Source organism: Protopterus annectens, chromosome 4.part0 (genome assembly GCF_019279795.1).
Source record: "Protopterus annectens isolate FY-2018-M chromosome 4.part0, PAN1.0, whole genome shotgun sequence".
NCBI classification, from domain to species: domain Eukaryota; kingdom Metazoa; phylum Chordata; order Ceratodontiformes; family Protopteridae; genus Protopterus; species Protopterus annectens.
Window position 1 is genome coordinate 1,547,570,464 of NC_056733.1, and position 20,858 is coordinate 1,547,591,321.

A 20,858-nucleotide genomic window follows, 5' to 3' on the forward strand; every position below is an offset into this window, starting at 1 on the left:
AGGCAAAGGAGGAAAAGCAAACACGTGAAGGTTGCTCCAACTGAAGGATAGTGCATCTATTTTCCAGGCTTTTGGATGAAATAGCCTTGTGCAAAACAGTGGCAGTTGGAAATTCAGAGGAGAAGCGAACAGATCTATATCCGGAGTTCCCCAAGCCATTGTCAACTGAAGAAATACCTGAGGGTCCAATTTCCATTTGTGAGGATCCACAATCTGTCTGCTCAGAACATCTGCTAAAGAATTTTGTGCTCCTGGCAGAAACTGTGCTCGAAGAGTGATGTGCAGATTCAAAGCAGTTTCCCATAACAGTATTGCTTGTCTGCAAAGAGGGTAAGAATGAGTTCCCCCTTGCTTGTTGATGTACCACATGACAGTCGTGTTGTCTGTTTGAATCAACACCAGTCCTGGTTGAAGTAGGCTTTTGAATCCTTCCAAAGCAAATTGAACTGCCAGCATCTCTTTCATGTTGATATGCAAGTGAAGTAGCTCTGGGGCCCAAAGGTCTTGAATCCATTTTCCTCTGAAATGAGCTCCCCAGGCTGACTCTGAGGCATCTGTCGTTAATATCTGACTTGCCTCTGGTTGGGTCACAGAGAGCCCCTTGTTTAGGTGACATTCCTGAGCCCACCACAGAAATTCTCTCTGAATGCAAGGTAAAATCCGAATGACAGTGTCCAAATCGTGGCAGTGTTGAGTCCAAACGCTTTTGAGATACCATTGTAGCTTCCTCATATGCAGTTTGGCATTGGGAAGTACTAGAATGCAAGATGCCATGAACCCCAAGGCTTGAAGGACTGTCCTTGCAGTCAGCCTGGACATTACTGATAGCTGTTGGAAGTATAGGTGAAGATTCTTTGTTTGTCCGGGGTAAGAAATGCCATCTGAGCAGCTGTATTCAGTTTCACACCCAGAAAACACATATCTTGTGAGGGTACTAGACTGGACTTTATTTCGTTCACAGAATACCCTAGGCATCTTAAAACTGTCATTACATACTGCAGATGTTGAAGAAGTTCGTGCTTGCCTTGAGCCAGAATCAAACAGTCATCCAGATAAGGATAAATTTGAATTTCTTGTAGCCTGAGAAAAGCTATTACTGGAGCCAGGACTTTTGTGAATACCCTGGGCGCAGTAGACAAGCCAAAGGGCAATGCAGAGAACTGATAATGCAAATTCCCATTACGAAATTTCAGGAATTTCCTGCAACTGGGCCTGATAGGAATGTGAAGATAGGCCTCTTTGAGATCCAGAGTCACCATCCAGTGATCTTCGCCCAGCATAGGTAACAGCTGTTGCAGTGTTAACATCTTGAATTTTGGAATTTCCAGAAAGGTATTTAGAATGGACAAGTCCAGAATTGGTCTCCAAGTATTTCCTTTCTTTGGCACTAAGAAAAGACGGGAATAAAACCCTGTGCCTCTTTCTGCAGAAGGTACTGCCTGTATTGCTTCCAACTGAAGCAGAGAAGAAATTTGAGTCTGTGCTTCCAGTCTTTGCTGACGAGGCACATCTGGCATACCTTTGAAAGGAGGGAATGTGTGAAAATAAAATTTGTAGCCTCAATTTATTATGTCCAATACCCATTTGTCTTGGGTAACCAAATGCCAATTCATTTTGAAAAGTCTCAGTTTTCCTCCTAGAGGGGCTGCCAGCAAGGCAGAGTCCGGCAGCTGAAGACATGGGTCATTGGGTCTGTTTCCGAAAGGACTGACCCCTGCCCTCCCCAGCAGAAGGGGTAGAAGAACTCAAAGACCTAGAAGTAACAGGGCCCTGAGAGGAAGCCCTACCTCTACCTCGCCTCGACCTGCCCCTAGATTGATAATCCAAAGAGGGAAAAGACCATCCCTTAGCAGGCCAATTCCTACTGAACTTAGGGGGCTGAACCTGTAAAAAATCCTTAACTGTCTGCATAGACTTAGCTTTTTCCTCCATTTTTTCAAAACTGATTCTACTGGAGGGCCAAAAGAACATCAGATTGTAGAGGAGCATCCATAATTCGAGCCTTAACATGCTCTGACAAGGTCTGATCTTTAAGCCAAGCATGCCTACGAATAACTGAACTAGTAGCAGCCACCCTGGAAGAAGCCTGTAAAGCATCAAAACCACACTGCAAAGAATGCTTACCAACTTGGTCTGAAGCATGCACTAAATCCTGAAGCTCCTTACATTCAATACCTTCAGCTAAAGCATCTACTTTACATTTCAATTGGCCCAGCAAATAATTTTGATACCGGAGCATATGAAACTGACAATTTAAAGCTCTCATAGCCAAAGTCGAAGAGGTATACAGTTTTTACCCCACCTATCCAGGGCCCTAGCATCCTTGTCCAGAGGAACTGGATTCCTAACCACAGAAGCCCTAACCCCTTTGGGGCCTTGAGTAATAGTTTCTGGATCAGCCCTAGGACTCTTATATAAGTACTTGTGAGCTTCCAGAACCCTGTAGTATCTATCTGGTTTAACCGGGGCAGGAGGCAGAGAATCTGGGTTAAGGGCAGCCTCAGAAAACACATCCTGAACAACATCCAGTACAGGGGGAATAGCCAAGGGCCTATGCTGAGGCAAAAACAAGAATTCTCTTAGTCTTTTACGAGAATCAGAATAATCCTGGCCCTCCCATTTGAAATGTTCCCTCATGGAATGCAAAGTCTCAGAGAAAGAAAAATCTTCTGGAGGGGATGCAGAGGGAGTAGAGTCCTCAGCCTCCAAATCAGAATAAGGAGGGAAATCCTGAAGTTCTTCTACAGAGGAATCTGACTCATTGGAAGACTGAACCAAACCCTCCAACTCTGTCTCTACCCTGGGCCTCTTCACAGGGGGGGGGGCATAGAACCCCTAATTAAAGTAATCAAATCTTCAGCCATCTTTAACATGTGCTTCCTAGGAGCTGGACCCTGGGGACTAGCACCAGCAGGGGCAGACTTAGACTTAGAATGGGCTCTGCTTTGAGAAGGAGGAGGCCTAACTACCCTATGAGGAGAGGGAACCACTGACATCAGAGAAGCACCCTCAGCCTGGCCTAACACAGGAGAAGCCACTTCCTGCAGTAACAAAGGCTCCCCTTGAGACTCAGGTAAACTTTCAGAAGGAGCCGCTGAAGTAGCCAGTGGTACTACAGAACCGGCGTCCGGAGTGGACGCCTCATCCTGTTTGGACCGCAAAGACTTTTCTTTGCATTTCTTAGAAGAACCAGTCGTCGGAGAATCCGACGGCATGTTATAATTACAACGTTTACCAAACACCAGCCTAGCACAGTCCAACCGACGTTTAATAGTACGCTTGTTAAAAGTAGCACAAAAGCGACACCCAACAACGTCGTGCTCAGGCCCTAAACAAGGAATGCAGAGTGAATGGTAATCCCTATGAGGAATCTGTTTCCCACAAGAAATACAGTTATTAACTTTTTCTGACATCCGTCAATACTGAGGCAAGAAAAAGACAAAAGTGTCCCCAACGGGGTACTTAGCCCAACTTGGTCTCCGGTCTGAAACTCGAAAACCGACAATTCCAGAACGCCGAACGGCACTTGCAAATTCTGCTTCTGCTTAGGACCATGCGGCAAGAAAGACTGAGGTTATGGCGTCAGTCATGCGCATTTGTACTGACACGTACTGACGTCAGTCTCGGGCGCCGATGACCGACGCCAGTTCTAGCCCTTTGGTATTCGGGCCGATGGTGGACAGCGGAATACCCATATGTCAGGACTGCAGCAATGGGAGACGAAGAACATCAAGCCATTTCTTGTTACTGTAAGTCTTAGCACCTGTAATTAGTTTCGCATAGCAATTGATATCTGTCTTTTCCCAGCACTTTCTAGCCATTGCTATAGACTACCAGGAGAAGGAGACCTGTCATTTTCAGGGATGGCTGTCACTTGAACGTGTTTAATTTTTCTTACTAGTAGATGTTGCCCAAGGACCTACTATTTATTTCACTGTTGGGGGATAAAGAAGCAAGTTAAAATGCATTACTGTGGAAAGTGTTTTTTTTTCACCAGATGGGGTAATTACAAATATCAGGTAATTACTACAAATGCCTGCTTATGGTGGTGATTTCTGAGAGAACTAAAAGAATATGTAGTGCAATTACTATAAACTGATCATTGCTGTGGGTTAGCTATTTGGGAGTAGCATCCATTTGTTTTACTTTTATTTCAATCTAACATAAAGAGTACAAGAAAATGTCTCTCCTTTGGTGGAAGGGGAAAAAAAATGCGTGAAAAAGAAACAAAGGACATGTATGTATGCTGGCTAGTAAGCTACAGTTTTTTATTGAAGCGACTATGACTTTTGATGTTCTTCCCAAATGCACATTAGAAATGTGTACAGTATGTTGCTATTCTGTTTTGGGGCGGCAGAGTGTACACGTAAGCAAAGGTAAAATATGATTCATGCAAAACAATCATTCATATGGTCAGTTTTATGGGGAGCTGGATATGTACACATGTACAAAAGGAAAAAAAACTGAAACAAATTACCAAGGTCAATGTTTGTTTCACTTTCCTCCCAATCAAACATCTGAAGTATACACAGAAGGTGGATACCTTTTATGGGCTTGGGTTGAGGAGCCATGCTATACATAAAAGAACAGGCTCATTAAATAACTACAGTCAAATAGAAATTATATGATTGTAGGGGCAGTTTATGTGTGTAACAGCAGCAAATGAAAACATGCAACTGTGGCATTATTTAATTATTTTTGTCAAAATGAGACAGCAGAAGTATACAGAATTTTGATATCATTTTATGGAGCAGGGTGGTAGCTTAGGTTGATGCAAAAGATCCCAGAGCACTTATTCAAAAGGAAAGGGAAGGGAAAGTTCCCTGATACCCTGGACAAATTTCTCCTAGTAGTATAAATACCACCTTGGGTCTCCCTTGAAAAGAGATTATTAGCTTAGTAAGACTAACCTGATCAAAAATTATTGAAAATAAATAAATTAGTAAATAAGATGCATGAAAGCAAAAAGCAATTAAAGGATTACTTTTGAATGACTATTGATAAGGTTTATTTGGAGGCAGAATCTATCAAATAACAATGTTCAACTTTATTTCTTGTGATGAATTCGCAGTCAGAGGTGCAGTACCCTTTCAGAATGGGTGTGGTTCTCTAGGTCAGAATGATTAAATTATTTTACTAGAAGCTTCTGAAGCCTTCTGGCAGTTGATGCAAAGGGTAAGATCATGAGCCCCAGTTCCTGTGGGACAGAGTTTGATTCTCTCAGCCATCATTTGCCTCCTGTGTGACCCTTAGTGCGTCACTTAACCAGACATTGCTCCCTGGTTGCCCATGAAAAGAGACTGTGTTTCCACTGAGCCTACCTCGTTAACAAAAAATATTATACCTCCCAAGACATTTGCAGTAGCTGGAAAGACCTCAGAGGTTTCTCACTAAGAAAATACAGGGAGTCCAATCCATGACCTACATGGACAGGCTGAAAGCCCTGTCACTTTACTCCGTATCCTATAGGCTGCTGAGAGATGACTTGTGCCTGGCCTATAGGGCAATCTCCAACCCTGCCTAATGGAAATACTACGCATCTGCAAGTCAAATGGCACAAGAGTCACTCGCTCTTGGAATCTCAACCTAGCCTGTGACATTAACAGAACATGATGGAGAGACAGATATGTCTCCCATAGTCATCCGCTTCTCTGGAATAGACTTTCTATTCACATAAATCAGTGTCACTGACCCTATTCAAAAGCAATCTATATAACTAGATGGGAGACTGCAAATTCACCCCTGAAGTGACACCTGTGTCCTTCATGGACAAATGTATGAACCTTCTCTGTTCTTAAATTTGTTCTGAAACCTATCCAAAAAAAGAACAAATGGGGATACTTGGGATTAACATGGCTAGGCTTGTAAAGACTCTAGGGCAGCTAGCCTAGTAACATCCTATAAACCTATGAACTTATGAAGATTTTAATGTAAGATATGTTTGGAGAACTGCTATATGGCCACCTGCATCAGGTAACATATCCAGCATTTTAGAAGCTATATTTGTCATAGTCTGGCACTATACCCAGTTTCCATATGTGGATGGGCAGCCACTGCTCAGAAGGCTGAGTGAAGAAGATATATAAATATGTATATATATATATGTATATATATATATATATATATATATATATATATATATATATATATATATATATATATATATATATATAGCTATATCTATAGCTATATCTATATATCTATATCTACATCTCTGTCTCTATCTACAGTAGATATAACAAGTGTACACACCTCTATTAAAATGCCAGGTTTGTGTGATATAAAAAAATTAGACCACAATAAATCATTTCAAAACTTTTCCCATCTTTAATGTGACCTATAACCTGTACAATTCAATTGAAAAACATACAAATCTGTTAGGGGAAAAAATATAAAAAATAAAAAATGTACAATAAACTGGTTGCATAACTGTGCACACCCTTAAATTAACACTTTGTTGAAGCACCTTTTGATTTAATTGCAGCATTCAGTCTATCAGCACAGCACACTTTGACTTGGCAATATTTGCCCACTCTTCCTTGCAAAAGTGCTCCAAATCTGTCAGATTGTGAAGTCATCTCTTGTGCACAGCCCTTGTCAGGTCACCCCACAGATTTTCTATTAAATTGAGGTTTGGGCTCTGGCTGGGCCACTCCAAAACTTTAATTTTCTTCTGGTGAAGCCATTATTTTGTTGATTTGAATGTATGCTTGGGGTCAGTGTCATGTTGAAAGGTGAAATTCCTCTTCATCTTCAGCTTTCTAGCAGACATCTGAATGTTTTGGGCCAAAAGTGACTGGTATTTGGAACTGTTCATAATTCCCTCCACCTTGACTACAACCCCAGTTACAGCTGAAGAAAAACAACTCCAAAGCATAATACTGCCACCACCATGCTTTACTGTGAGGATGGTGTTCTTTTGGTGATGCAAAGTGTGTTTTTTGTGCCAAACGTACCATTTGGAATTGTGACCAAAAAATTCAACCTTGGTCTCATCAGACTTTTCTCACTTGCTTCTGGGAGACTTGATGTATTGTTTTGCAAATTTTAGCAGCATCTGGATGCTTTTCTGTATAATAAAGGCTTCCATCTTGCAACCCTACCCCATAGTCCAGACATATGGAGAATACGGGAGATTGTTGTCACATGTCGATTGGATGGGAGAAAGGAAATTCACCCCGGGGATCACGTCAGTCCCCTGCTAGACAAGGGTCCAGGGAAGTAAATAGTGTGGGAAGAAATAGCCAGGAGCGATAATCAAAACTCCTAACGATGTGGACATCCTACAAAAGGGCCTCACTGAGACAGATGCCTGGTGTCAAAGCCATGGTTTCAAGCTCAATGCCAAAAGGTCATTATAATCCCTTTTGGTAAAAGCTCTACACCCATGAACTACCACATAGGCGGTGCAGTAGTCTACTTAACATTGAAAGTGTGATAAGAGACCTTGGGACACAGGTAGACAGTAGTCTCTCTTTTGATAATCACATCGCCACAGTAGTCAGGAAATCCTTCTATGTGGCATACCTGATCACAAAAGGTTTCTCATCCAGAAAAAAAGAGGTCATTGTTCCCCTTTACTCATCACTCATTAGACCTATTATAGAGTACAACACCCCTTTTGGTATGTACCTCACAAAACATCCACAACAACTGGAAAGGCCACAGAAATTCCTCTCAAAGAGGGTTACTGGCCTCAAACAGATGCCCTACGCAGACCGTCTCAAAAATCTCCAGCTTTACTCTGTCACATATTGCCTACTCAGAGGCGATCTCTGACTCACATACAAAGCTATGTCAAACCCAGAGCTGTTGGACATGTTCCACATAAAGAAATCCCAATCCCTCTGAGCTACACGCTCTAGGGACCTAAACCTTGTCACCACAATAAACAGAACACGCTGGTGGGATAGATTCCTGTCCCAGAGACTTCCCATACTCTGGAAAAACTACCTATCTATATCAAACAAAGCTCCTCATTAGCACTCTTCAAGAAAAATCTTGATGATTGGATGGGAGAAAGGAAATTCACCCTGGGGATCACTTCTGTGGCTCTGCTTGACAGGGGCACAGGAAAATAATTTTCTTGGGTGGCAAAAGCCAGGGTACCGTTTGGCTAGGCTTATATAGGCCCTAAGGCCAATAGCCTAGTACCTACCTATGAACCTATGAACCTATGTTGCAGGTGGTAATAGATCTATTTTCAGCATATGCATGCTGATATATTGTTTCAGTTCCCAACCTATCCAGTTCTGACAGTAACTTATCCAGTATTACCTTCTCCATTATTTTTCCACAACATGAAAGTAGACTTAAGGGTCTATATGATTCTGGGTTTATCCTACTCCCCTTTCCCTTAAAGACAGGTTTAATAAGTGCATGTCTCCAATCTTGAGAAATCTCCCCATATTTATATGACCTAGTGAATAATAGATATAATGGTAGTGTACGTTCTTGCTGAAGTGTTCTCAGGTCATTGTTACTAATTCCTTCTCCTCCCTGTGCTTTATTTGGATCCACTTTGTGCAGTTCTTTTTCAATATAATCTAATTTGATTCCAGTATCTGGGGTTACCTGGATGTCACTAGGACAACTTACCACCCCTTTTGTGGAGCCAAACTGTTTTGCATAAGATTTTGTAAATATATCTATAATCTGTTGTGTCTAAGAATAAGTTTTAGAATCTGCACACAGTTTATCAATTTATGTATCTTTACTCCTTCCACATCTTATGTATCTACAAAAAGGTTTCCTATTATGCTGACTAACTTTATATAAATTTTCTTCAATGTTTTCTTGATCTTGTCTAACACTATGCTTAATCTGTTTGTCCAGCTTGTTTATTTCAGTTTTCAAAGCTGTAGTTCGACCTCTCTTCCTACAGGAAGAAAGAATAACAGAAAAGAAGTAAGTATAAAGATAAAATATGGGATGGGGCATGTTATTAGTAAATGGGTGAGAGGAAAAGAAGATGAAAGAAAAAGTAAAAATCAGCCTATGGGTAAAGTAAAGTTACATAGTTTGCTTTTCACCAGGTAATGTTTCATTGTAGCTTTGAAGTATTTTATATTGCCCAGGAATCTAATACTACTTGGAGTTTTCCTGTTCTTTAGAGATGCTGACTGACTATAGTGAATCACTATATGAGTAACTAGATTTGTTGTATTCAGATAGTTTAAGTCCATTAGATCATAACTTTCTATTTGGCACATGCCATTTGATGATGTTAGCCATTGAGGGTGTAGTAACTTGTAGTGTAGTATCTTATATGCCATGAGTAATTGGGATAAAGAAATGTGCTGAGGGATTTCAAGCCATTTGAGAGTGTTTACGGTTATGCAGAGGTGGAAGCAGGTGGGGGGGAGGGGGTTGCATGTAAATTTACTAATGTTATCATAACATTGCTCCAGTTTATGTTTGGTGGAAGATCTTTGTTAATATTATTAAGGCATACAGAAGGATAGCAAGGAGTAGAGAGTAGGGAGGTGGCTGCTACTTTCTTAATTATGATCATTTAGAAGCCTAGCTTTATATGAGTTTTACTGACTGTACAACCCTGTGAAGATCAAACTTTTACTTGTTGTCAGTGATAATTAATGGTACTTTAGTATTTATGACTTGTTTGATTTTTGCATCGTCTGAGGAGAAAATATTACATTGGTAGTAAGTTTTGGAAGGAATAAAAGTAAGGAGTTTTTCTAGCTAATTTTTTACAGACATGAAAGCATCTTGTGTGATGGTTACTAAGGTGAATAGACTGACGGCTGAACAGAGCAGTGTAGAGTCATCTGCATGTTGAATTATGGTAGCAGGTTTTAATTCTTTGTGTATTTCATTATTGAATATGCTGAAAGGTTTGGGTCCTTGTATGTAACCTCGGGGGGCACTTTTAGTGACAGGGAGGAAGGTGGAGTGGGCATCAATCAATTGTAGAATCTGGGTTTAATTATTAATGTAGATGGTAAACCATTTCGTAGTGGAAGATGTGAGGCCAGTGAGATGGAGTCTGTGTAGGAGAAGATGGAGTGAAACTGATACAAAGGCTTTCAACATATCAATGAAAGAGTGAAGAAATAAGGCCTGAATTTCTGCATAAATAAACAGTATCAATAAAATGTAGAAGGGCTGTTTAGATGATGTGATGCAGTCAAAAAACAGGATGGGAGGGAGAGAGTAGTTGGTTTTCAAGTTGAAAGGCATCAAGTTGTTAATGGATACATTTTTTTCAGGTATTTTGAAGTGTGGTGGGAGGATTGTTATGGGGCAATAGTTCAGGAGATGTGCCACCTTTGTAAAGTGGAATTATGGAGATAGATTTCCAAACAACAAGAATGTGGCTTTCTATTGTGGATGTATTTCACTTTTTGAATGTGGCTTTTGATGGTACTAGTTTGGACTGTTTTTTTTTAAAGTGAATTGACATGTGGAAATAGGTTTTCAGGGGCAGGGACATTCGGTTTAGATTATTGTTGGGAAGGTTTAGGATTAAACAGGATACAAAGTGGTTATTGTATTTATCAACTATGTATTTGTTAGGTTCAGATGGAAAGAGAGTTAGAGTGAGTTTTATGCCTGGCTTCAAGAGATTGTTTAAGTTTGATTAGACTCAGTTAATGTTTTTGCAAGTGTGGTCAGGTTAGTGGAGAAGAAATTTGTTTTATCATTCAGAACTTGTCTCTTGCTGGGATTTCTTAGACAGGAATATATTTCTATAGTTGTTTGGCTTTTTTGGGTTTTTTGATATAGTTTTTGGCTTTGTCCTTCTCTTTCATTAGTAGTTTAGTCTGATGGGTTAGCCAAGGGGCAGTGATTAATTTAACTCTTTTATGTCTTACTTGGGTTAGCTATAGAAATATGGCAAGAAAAGAGTTACTAAAGAGATAAGTTTGTCTACTCAAAGGTGTTTGAGGGGCTTACAATTACATTGTTTGCAGGTGTTGTTGATTAGGTTTCCTACAGAATGTTTGGAGATTCCCAATGTCTCTGTTAATGAGTTCCATGATGATGTGCTCCATAGCCTTGCAGACCAGGCTAGTCAGGCTTATCGGGTGATAGTTCTTAGGGTCTGTTGTGGCTCCACCTTTGTGGAGTGGGATAACTGTTGCTGTGCATGACTATGGGTATGTAGCCTGTAGAGAGGCTGAATTTGAACAGTGTGTTTAGGTGTGTTTAGGTGAGGGGTTAGTTCATTTTGGAGATTATGTAAGACTCAGCCTGGGACACCGTCAATCCCACTGAAGCTGTGTTTTGGGCTTTGGATAGGGCTATTTTAACCTGTGTGTCAGTGATTGCCAGAGCTCTACATTCTTCTGGTATGGTTATGGGCCCTTTAGGGGGTGAGAGTGGGGTGAAGTTTACACTTAACCTGTCTGCAAGAATGTTGGCAATATCAGTCAGTTCAGTGTATTTTGTACCATTCTGTAATATCTCAGAGCAGATCTGAGAGTTTCCACTTAGGTTCTTGACATAGCTAAAGAATGCTTTGTGGTTATCTTTGGAGTTCTTGGCAATTTTTCATTCAAAACTAGCCTTGGATGATTTTATGAGGGATCATAGTTTCCTGCTGATACTGATCAGGGATGCCTTTCCTTCTTGGGATTTTTCTCTTTTCTGTACTCGTTTCCTCCTTCTATTGTATAGCTTGTTTATGGCAGGGGTCCACAAGACTGGTTTCCTTTTCTTGGTGGAGTGAGTCTTGGTTTTGCATGGGATAGCACGATCCATGCATTCTTGCATGTGGTCATAGAGTGCCTTTGTAAGGGATTCAGCAACTTGGACAGCATTGTCCTTTAGCATGGAGGCTGTGAGCCATTCCACCTCACTTTAAAATAACCTTTCCCTTACAGTATCAGTATTCAGTTTATATATAATCCAGGTTTTATAGTTGTAATTTACTGATAGTGAGAAAGAAGTTATCAATATTTTGTGATTCTTTCATTTTGTGTTACTCACATTTGTGTCTTTGCTTTTTTCTCTCATTTATGTTTCTCACATTTGTATTTTCTACTAATGATGATATATTATATATATATATATATATATATATATATATATATATATATATATATATATATATAAATATATATATATGTATATATATACCTATATATTTATCTCTCCATCTCTCTATATAATATCTGTGAACTTTCCCACAGTGCTCTGCTGCTAGTTAAATTAAATAAAATCATGTCTGTTGTGGTTTCTTCTGTAGTTTTGTCTTTTTTATATTTTTCATTGTGCTTTTAGATACAGATTTTTATGTATTACTTCACATCTTTATTAGTAGCTGCTGCTCTGTTAAAGATTTATTTATATATGCACAGCACACTGACAGTTTACATATATTTAATCATTCATGGTGTTGCTTTACAATCAGTACCACCTCTCATTCTTCTTTTATCTCTTGCCCATTATATTTCTCCTAAACTAGACTAATGTAACAGTAGGGCTTACAGCTGTTTATGGTACCATGCCATTCAAAGCGAATGTTTCATTTACAGTATATTCAGATATGGCAAACAAAATAATTTAACTTTTTGCATTTGTTTACAAGGTTAGGCAAAAGCTACATGACATTCAGAGACAGGGAATAGGGAGATGGGGGCTAAAGCCAATGTCTGTTTTTCATTTTACACTTTCAAAGACTGGATGAATGCTTAAGCCTAGTGCAGAAATATGTAGGATAAAGAAATCACTACACTGAGCAAGCACATAATGTAGGATAAGATTAAATAAACACTATATATCTTAACTTACGCAATTGTTAGGGGCATGAGCACAGTCGTATTTTCCATTCCGGGACTAAGTATAGCTCTGTCTTCATCTCTCAAAAAACCTGACAAGATTTCTTTAACTCTCATTTATAAAGTTGCCAGGCTTTTGTTATCTTTTCCCTCTGCTTGTAGTATTATCACAAGCTGATGGCTTCATTACCTTGTCAGTCACTGAAGAAGATTCAGAGTTACAGGAAGAAAGGCTTGTTCCCCTTTTTCTTCTCAGAAAATGTGCTTGTTTTCTATTAGTGACAGTTATGAATGCAATGGCTTCTGTGTAATATATGTTCACATGATGGTTTTCAGGGCCTATTTTTATCAACTATCTAAGAGCAGTGTGCAATGTCTGACTACAATACCTTTCTGTAAAGATACCAACTGCCATGCTACATGGACCAGTTTAGGTATTAAATTCAAAGGCCAGTTTTGTTATTTTCCTGTACAATAATGCATACTAAGATTTAACACTGTATAGTTAGAAAAGCTTTTATTATGCATTTCCTCTGACAGTTTAACCCTCAGGAGTAAATTGTTGTCTAAACTATATTGCAGGTATTCTGTTGTTGCCTCAGTTTTCAGAGAAGATGTCCTCATGTTATCATGTAGGTGATTGTACTTTGTGATGTGTCCAATTACTAATATTTAATAGCGAATACTGTATATTGTTTAAGATGTTCGTGAAATTACTAAAGAATTCCCAATTACAAAATACTCCATTTAGAGCAGAGTTCAAGTGCAATGTATCAGCCATATAACACTGCCTTTTAAACTACATGGCATAGAACTTCAGAACTTAAGAATGTTTCCAAGTAAATTAAAATTCCAGAGTAAAAAATAAAATATTTGAAACTTACAATATGAAGGAAACATAGAAGTAAGTTACAAAAAGTCAAACACAGTTATAGTGAATTTCCAGCTACCTTGATTCATCTGGCCTCTGTTAGTTTGCACATCATTTCAATCACAAGAATATACACAAAAAACAACATAACAGCTTCTAAAACAGCAGTGCCCCAATCAAGCTGCAGCAGGGTCTTGAGTTCGCTCTTTAGACATAAGACTGACAAGTAAAAAAAAAAAAAAAAACAGCAAAATATTACTAGCTCATGCAATCACTCCTTTATCACCACTATCAAAACCCAGCCAGGTACAAGTGTTAACTACCAGTCATTGCTTATCCCATGCAATTCAGTTTGAATTACTCATAATCATCTTCCCCTTTCAAATGCTGTGTGTATGGCCACACTCTCCAGTAAGACTTCCATGTACATCAGAAATGTGGACAAACAAACTGGCCAGTAATCCATGTAACTTCCATGAATCCCCCTGATAATGTAATGGATTTGCAATCATATGTGAACAGTCTATTTACACATTTGCTTGTACATGTTGTTCTTAAGCAGTTACCATCTCATTGTGGACATCAACCTCTTAATATTAGATTATCTCACCACCATAGCAGAGAAAAGGGATTTCTCTTTATTAAACATGCAATTTGTAAGTAACAGGAGAAGATTTTGACAATGTCCACATGGTTTAATCCATTGTATAATATTTGGTTCATATTGATGAAGACATTTTCAGTGCAGTAAATGCATACTGCAGTTATAATGAATCCTGTTTGGATTCTCTTCTTCCACTAGCAACCATTGTTTGCATTCTGACAGTATTTTCATAACTAGGAAGCTGTAAAAGAATGATGATTTTCAGCCAAAATAAGACTGCCTGGTTTGAGAATTGCCATTGCATTTTCAGGGACACTTTAAAGATATAGAGAACTTACAAGTGATGTCTGGTGCTGTGATTTCCAAATAATTTTAGCACTGTTCTTTGTCAAGTATTTTGAAGTGGAATTAGCAAATTTGTTCTTTGGTTCCCGCAGCTGGATAACTGTCACAGAAGAAATTAGCCTAGGGGAAGCTTTATTTAGTTTAGCAGTGATATATATATATATATATATATATATATATATATATATATATATATATATATATATACATCTAGATAAGGGCTGCAGAGTAATTTGTACTTAAAAACAATAAGAAAAAATAGACTTACTGTATAGTTCTGTCTACACTGGAGATTTTTCTTTATCTTTGGGGAAAACAACCTTGTCTTTCGCTTGGACTAGACTTTATGCCCATGTAGAAAGATGTTTTTGTGCCATTTTGCAAATCTCCAAAGGGTAAGATATTTCCTAGTAGGGCAATTGTTTCAACTTTAGGTAATTCCTAGGCACCAGCATGATTTTACAATAAAGAACATGTTTCAGTGGAATCTGTCAGTAAAACATATTTGCTAACCCTCTTGTTAATGAAAGAAATGAATACTGTCCAATAATACATTCAAATTACAGAAACACCTGCCAAATTTGCAGCTTAAAGACTACATTCAACTAGAAAATCATCCTGTGTCATGGATGCAATGTTTGATTATAGGTCTAAACTAATTTATTTTCTTGCCTCTAGATATTTCTCTTCTTGCCGTTGAGTCTTGTAGAGGGTGAAAACTGAATATACCACACAAGATGCTAACAACGATGGAGCTTGATTGCCAGACCAGAAGGGACAACTCTTCTTCATCTTCTGGTACAGTGGTGGTCACTCTAGGTTATTGTCTTATACATATACAAGACAGCAATTTGAAAACGAAATTCTGCTCTAATTTTGACAGAATGTATTCCATGCAGATCATATACCAAATTAATATACATAATAAACATTTGATTTGATACATAACACAGTCCCAGATATCATGACCATATTTTTACCACTGAGATTAATAACAATTATTAGCAATTCTATCCTGCTAACTTTAAAATAATACTAAACTGCAAGAACTTCACCAGCAGATGAAAGGTCTCAACCAAAATTAAGTGAGGATCTAAGCCAAATACCAATACTCTACTGACTCAGTTATACATTCAGAGATGCAATTTCAAGAAAATAATGGTAAAACAATAAAAAATAGAACAAATGAAAAACAAATACAAATCAAGTACCATTGATCACATTACCATTTTTAATAACTTTATAAGTTCCTGAAATGCCCTTGTTTTCCATATCCTATTAAACTCACCAGCCAGGGAAGAAGCTATTTTATATGTCCGTACCACCAGTTTTAACAATATGAGATAGGAAGTTCCAAAATGCTTACCCTGAAGTCTTATATTAACATCTATCTTGTGAAAAATTAATAATTTTTATCCTTCCAAACATAGATCTTGAAAAATGACAAATATTTGCCATATCATCCCCTAACTTCAAGAATATTTTTCCACTCATTAATAGATATTAGCAGAAACAAAAAAGAATATTACAATAGAGACAAGGTTTGGATGTTCCATCTCAAGTTGATTATTCTTAGAACACACAAATAAAAGAAATAAAATAAAATAAATAAATAAAATAAATCACTATGTTGAAACAAAAAACGGACACCACTCGGATGTCTAAAAAGATTTAATGCCACAAAGTTCCACAAAGTTAAGCACTTTCAATCATTTACAGAGGTCTTCTTCAGAACAAATGTTACAAAAAATAAGACCAATATATTCAAATTTCCTAAAGACAATCAACCAATAAAAATACAGCCAATAAAGCAGGCAAATGAACTTTTAAAGAAACAAATAACCTGTGCCCATCCATTCTTAGAGCGCAGCAAAAAACTAAATAAACTGATTCTCACAAAAGATGTGAATGCTTTAAAGACCCCTTCAATACTTGTTTACTTCCTTAAGCAAACATCAATTCATAATGTCAGTTTATATATATTTACAGTTTTAATGGATAAAAAACACAAAACATCAGCCAACTCCTTTCCACTCAGTCTATATGAAATAATTTACTAAGCAAGTCTTTACTATTAGGCCTCCCTCATTTTAGCTAATTGCAATATTTAGTTCTTTTCAGATATGACTTGATAAATAATTAGGAAAAATAGTTATGCCAACAAACAATATAGTCACAATATTGTGATACATTGGTAGTACTGCATATCAAAGTCAGTAATCAGAAAAGTATGCATGAGCAGAGCCTAAACATGGCTTAAAACCGGTGCTGTGAACTAATGTTCTCATTACTTGCTCTGTGCAATTACAATTAGATTGTTTTAGACAGAAATCTGTAAGGATATATGATAATTCTTGGTGTGTATGAGGTGATGTCTGATTGAGAAGGGTAGTACATTACAGATTTGCCACCCTAACAAACACCTGGCAATTAAACAGATTCTTATAATGCTTTCTGACACCAGCTACTCTGAATAATTACCCTAAGCAGAAAAAACAAGCTTAACCAGAAGACAGTCATATCCTCTTTTGTATAAACCCACTTAAGCCGACAATCAGTACCTGGCTATGTAGCATGAAGGGATAGAGCTGCAACTTAGGTAAAAGAGATTCAATTAGCAACAGTGGAAGTGGAGGATATAGGCATGGAAGAAGAGGATAAATGCTATATTATCAGCTTGCCTCTCCCACTTGTGGGAGTGGAGAAAGGTGGTTTGTGCTCAGGGTGTATATAGGGAAGTAAAATATCTCCCATGGACATGACGGAAACCACTTCTAATGTCTGAGAGTAGGAGACATAGTTGCTTGCTGGCAACAACCCATGCAGAAGTGAGGAATAAACAGTATGGATAACCATTGAACATTCTACTTCAGTTCTGTAAATTGGGCATCTGCAGAGAATGTAGAGCTTGTAGGCTAGCCCTTGAAACATCCCCTACAGACTTTCCAAATGATAGTTCCTTCCACTCAACTTTTTCCTATGGGAGAAGTCTGAATGTCAACAGGCAGTGGGAAAAATCAAACATCTAGCAAATAGTTTCAGACCAAGTGAATGCATGTTATTTACTCATGAAAGTAACACCCATTTACATGGTATTGCAGAAGCTCACATACAACTGTAAATCTGAGAGAAAATGCCTTGACCCTACCTTTTACACAATTGTAGCACATGGAAGAGTGCTGCCTACATTGTACCTAGACCACTATTTGCACAGGTTACTTGTTTGCATCATGCCTTCAGAAATGAGGTGTTCTTAACTGATAGACTGCAGTCCGAGATATTTAACTTAGACAACTAAATCGGTGGCAATCAGTAGGGAAGTTTAGTGGCTTAAATGTGTAAAAACAGCATTTATTTGAATAAATAAAGTACCTGGTCAACCAAAATTGCTTTCTTATATCAGTTATTTTTTGTGGGGGATCAGCACTGAGCAATCCAGATCCAACCTGTCAGCTCTCAGTATGTCGTTTCTCATTAGTATGAGTTCTGGCAGACATGATTCAGGTAAAGCATGTCTTAGCAGTAGCTATCATAAATGAATCAGTTCTTGTGGCAACTCTAGCCTTCACATTCTTATAATACAACTTTAATCTAAGAGTATACTTCAGCCTTCAAGTCTTCTGGTTGAGTACCAAAGTGAATTCCAGGAACGTCTAATAACTTACAAAAATGCTCACTATACAAGTTTCCCTTGTTTGTACACTCAGAAATTAATTTAAAATTATCCATGTATGCACTACTGACTCACCCATATTTAAGGTCTTCTATAGCTAAACGGCACATTGGTGTAACTGGTAACATTGACACCACATAAGACATCCCCTGGTTTGATTCTTAGTTGGGTTGCTAACTGTCCTTGTTTGTGTGGGCTTTCTCTGATATTCCACAGGTATGCAGTAGGTTAATTGGACATTCTAAACTGGCAATAGGTGTGAGTGTACATGCATGCACATGTGGTATGGAAGAACAACCATGGCAAGGTTAGCCACATGTCAGTGTTAACTCTAGTTCTAGATGACTGTCACTGTTAAAATGACACCCTGAATCCATGCACAAAAAAGAGGGGTTTGGATGGCTAGATTAAGTCATAAACTTAAAGCCTAAACATACCTTTTTTTCTACATAAGAACAATGTCCAAGGGAAACCTGATATCGACATCCTGTTGAATGTAAATAATTTCCATCAAGTTCCTCAGTCTTGATTTCTTCTAAATATCAAATCCAGCAGAATGGTTTCCATTTTTTCCACTAGCTTCAGATACTCTCCTTTCCATCAAATTACCTGTGAACCTATATCAATACCTGCTTGAACCTTTCCACTAAATAATTTTGTTACTTCACACACTTTCTGGGTGCCACCAAAGCAAATGACATTGGGACAGTCCATCTCTCCTATCTTATACTCGAGAAACCTACTTCACTGATGCTTTTAATCACCTGTGCACACGTACTGCTTCAATAATCCTGAGTATCTGGCTTATGTTATCTTAAATCATTCTTCTAAATTTGTCAAAACATTCTACTTGCATAATAAACTTAAATAATAGACGAAAACAGATGTAATCAAACTGTCCACTGTACAGACTGGCTAGTGGCATCTGTTAACATAAAATGCCAAGCACACTTTATCACCCAGTATGCTATCTTTACCTTAAAGCTCTACCCTTCACTAGTCAGTTGACTCTTTTCAGTGATGGACAACTATCATGTGCATGGCAGAAGTCTTACCTCAGTGTCTTCTCCATTTTTACCTTCAAGAAGTTACAAGAGTGATTTAACCTACTAACCACAACTCCTGCATTATAAGCTTTCTGTGTAATTCAAGATATCCCAGCAGAGGGCTCAATAATTCCTGACATTGTTGCAGCATTATCCAGAAAAATAAATTTGCAATTTTTTTGTAATTTTTCAGTGATCAGTTTTTTTATGATTCATTTTTCACATAGAACAATGTACACCCTTACATTTCCATTATGCAGCCAAAATCTGCCTCACAACTTCATCGGCTCTTCCAAAACACCCTTCTCCCTCCTTCCTCCTTTAGTTTCCTCCCTCCCTCTAATTCTTTAATTCTTCACTACTACCTCCTCTCCCACAATAATACTATCTATTCCTACTTCCTGGGTAGTACAACAATAATCTACTACTGCTCCCTATCCCCCTCCACTTCATGCCCCAGTAATCTGACATACATTTTCCCTCTCTCTCCTCACACTTCTCCTTGTTAAACTAATCCTCATTATCTCTCATACTAGACCTCCACTAACAATTCTTCTGAATCTTTGCAGATTTTTTTCTTACCAAATCCTCCACTATACTCACTTTTTACTTATTATCTCTGAATCACTAACATCTTTTCTTGCACTACAATTTGATCATTAGTTTCACCTTTTATGTATACTTTCTATTGTTTCTATATAACTTATACTTAACTACTATTCAGTCTTCACTAGCATAACCAGTACCATGATTATTTTGTTCTGTACTGTCAATTTCTTAAATGCACAATTTTTGCCCTTTGAATTTTGTACTTGTAAAAGTTGTACTGTTGAGTTGTACATTGTTTAGTAAGCACTGTCAATTTTTCTCTTGCATAACTTGTACTTTGAATTGTATTCTTGTATAATTTTTGTACTCTGGAGTTTTTCTCCCTGGCCCTTCCCTGAAAAAGGTTGTAAGCTCAGACGGCAAACCCAGTCAACAAATGTCAAATAAATAATCTATCTTTCGCACGTAGAATTTACTGCATACTTTGCAAGTAGCAAGGTAAACCACATGTGAAGTATCACACCTTGCACTGGTTTTTAGTGTATAAGTTACACCAGTGTCTGGATGCAGAAACTCCATATCTTGATTTATAAATTTACAGAACTGGCACCTAGTGCACGGTTTAGTCCCTGGTGTATCCTCAGTCCTGATTTGCTCTCTGGGATTGCAACGTCGTCGCATTAGCGACTTCTTATTTTTAAAAATAAACTGTAGATGTGTTCCTATCAGGTTGCTAACTTGTTTATCAGATGTCAAGATATTACAATGCTTGCCTATGATGTCTGTGTAGTATCTTATATTTCTAGAATAGCTAAAACACAAAGACAGATAGACTATTAAGGGATAGGATCAGGGAACACCTATACCATATTAAGAAGGGTAGTGTGTTCAATGCTTTAGCAAAACACATTAAAGAAACGAATGATCAACATACCTTTACATTCATGGTATTAGGTGAATGTTATGAGAACTTGAGGGGTGCTAACACCAGAGTTCAAACTGAGAACCTGGAAGCTAAATGGATTGT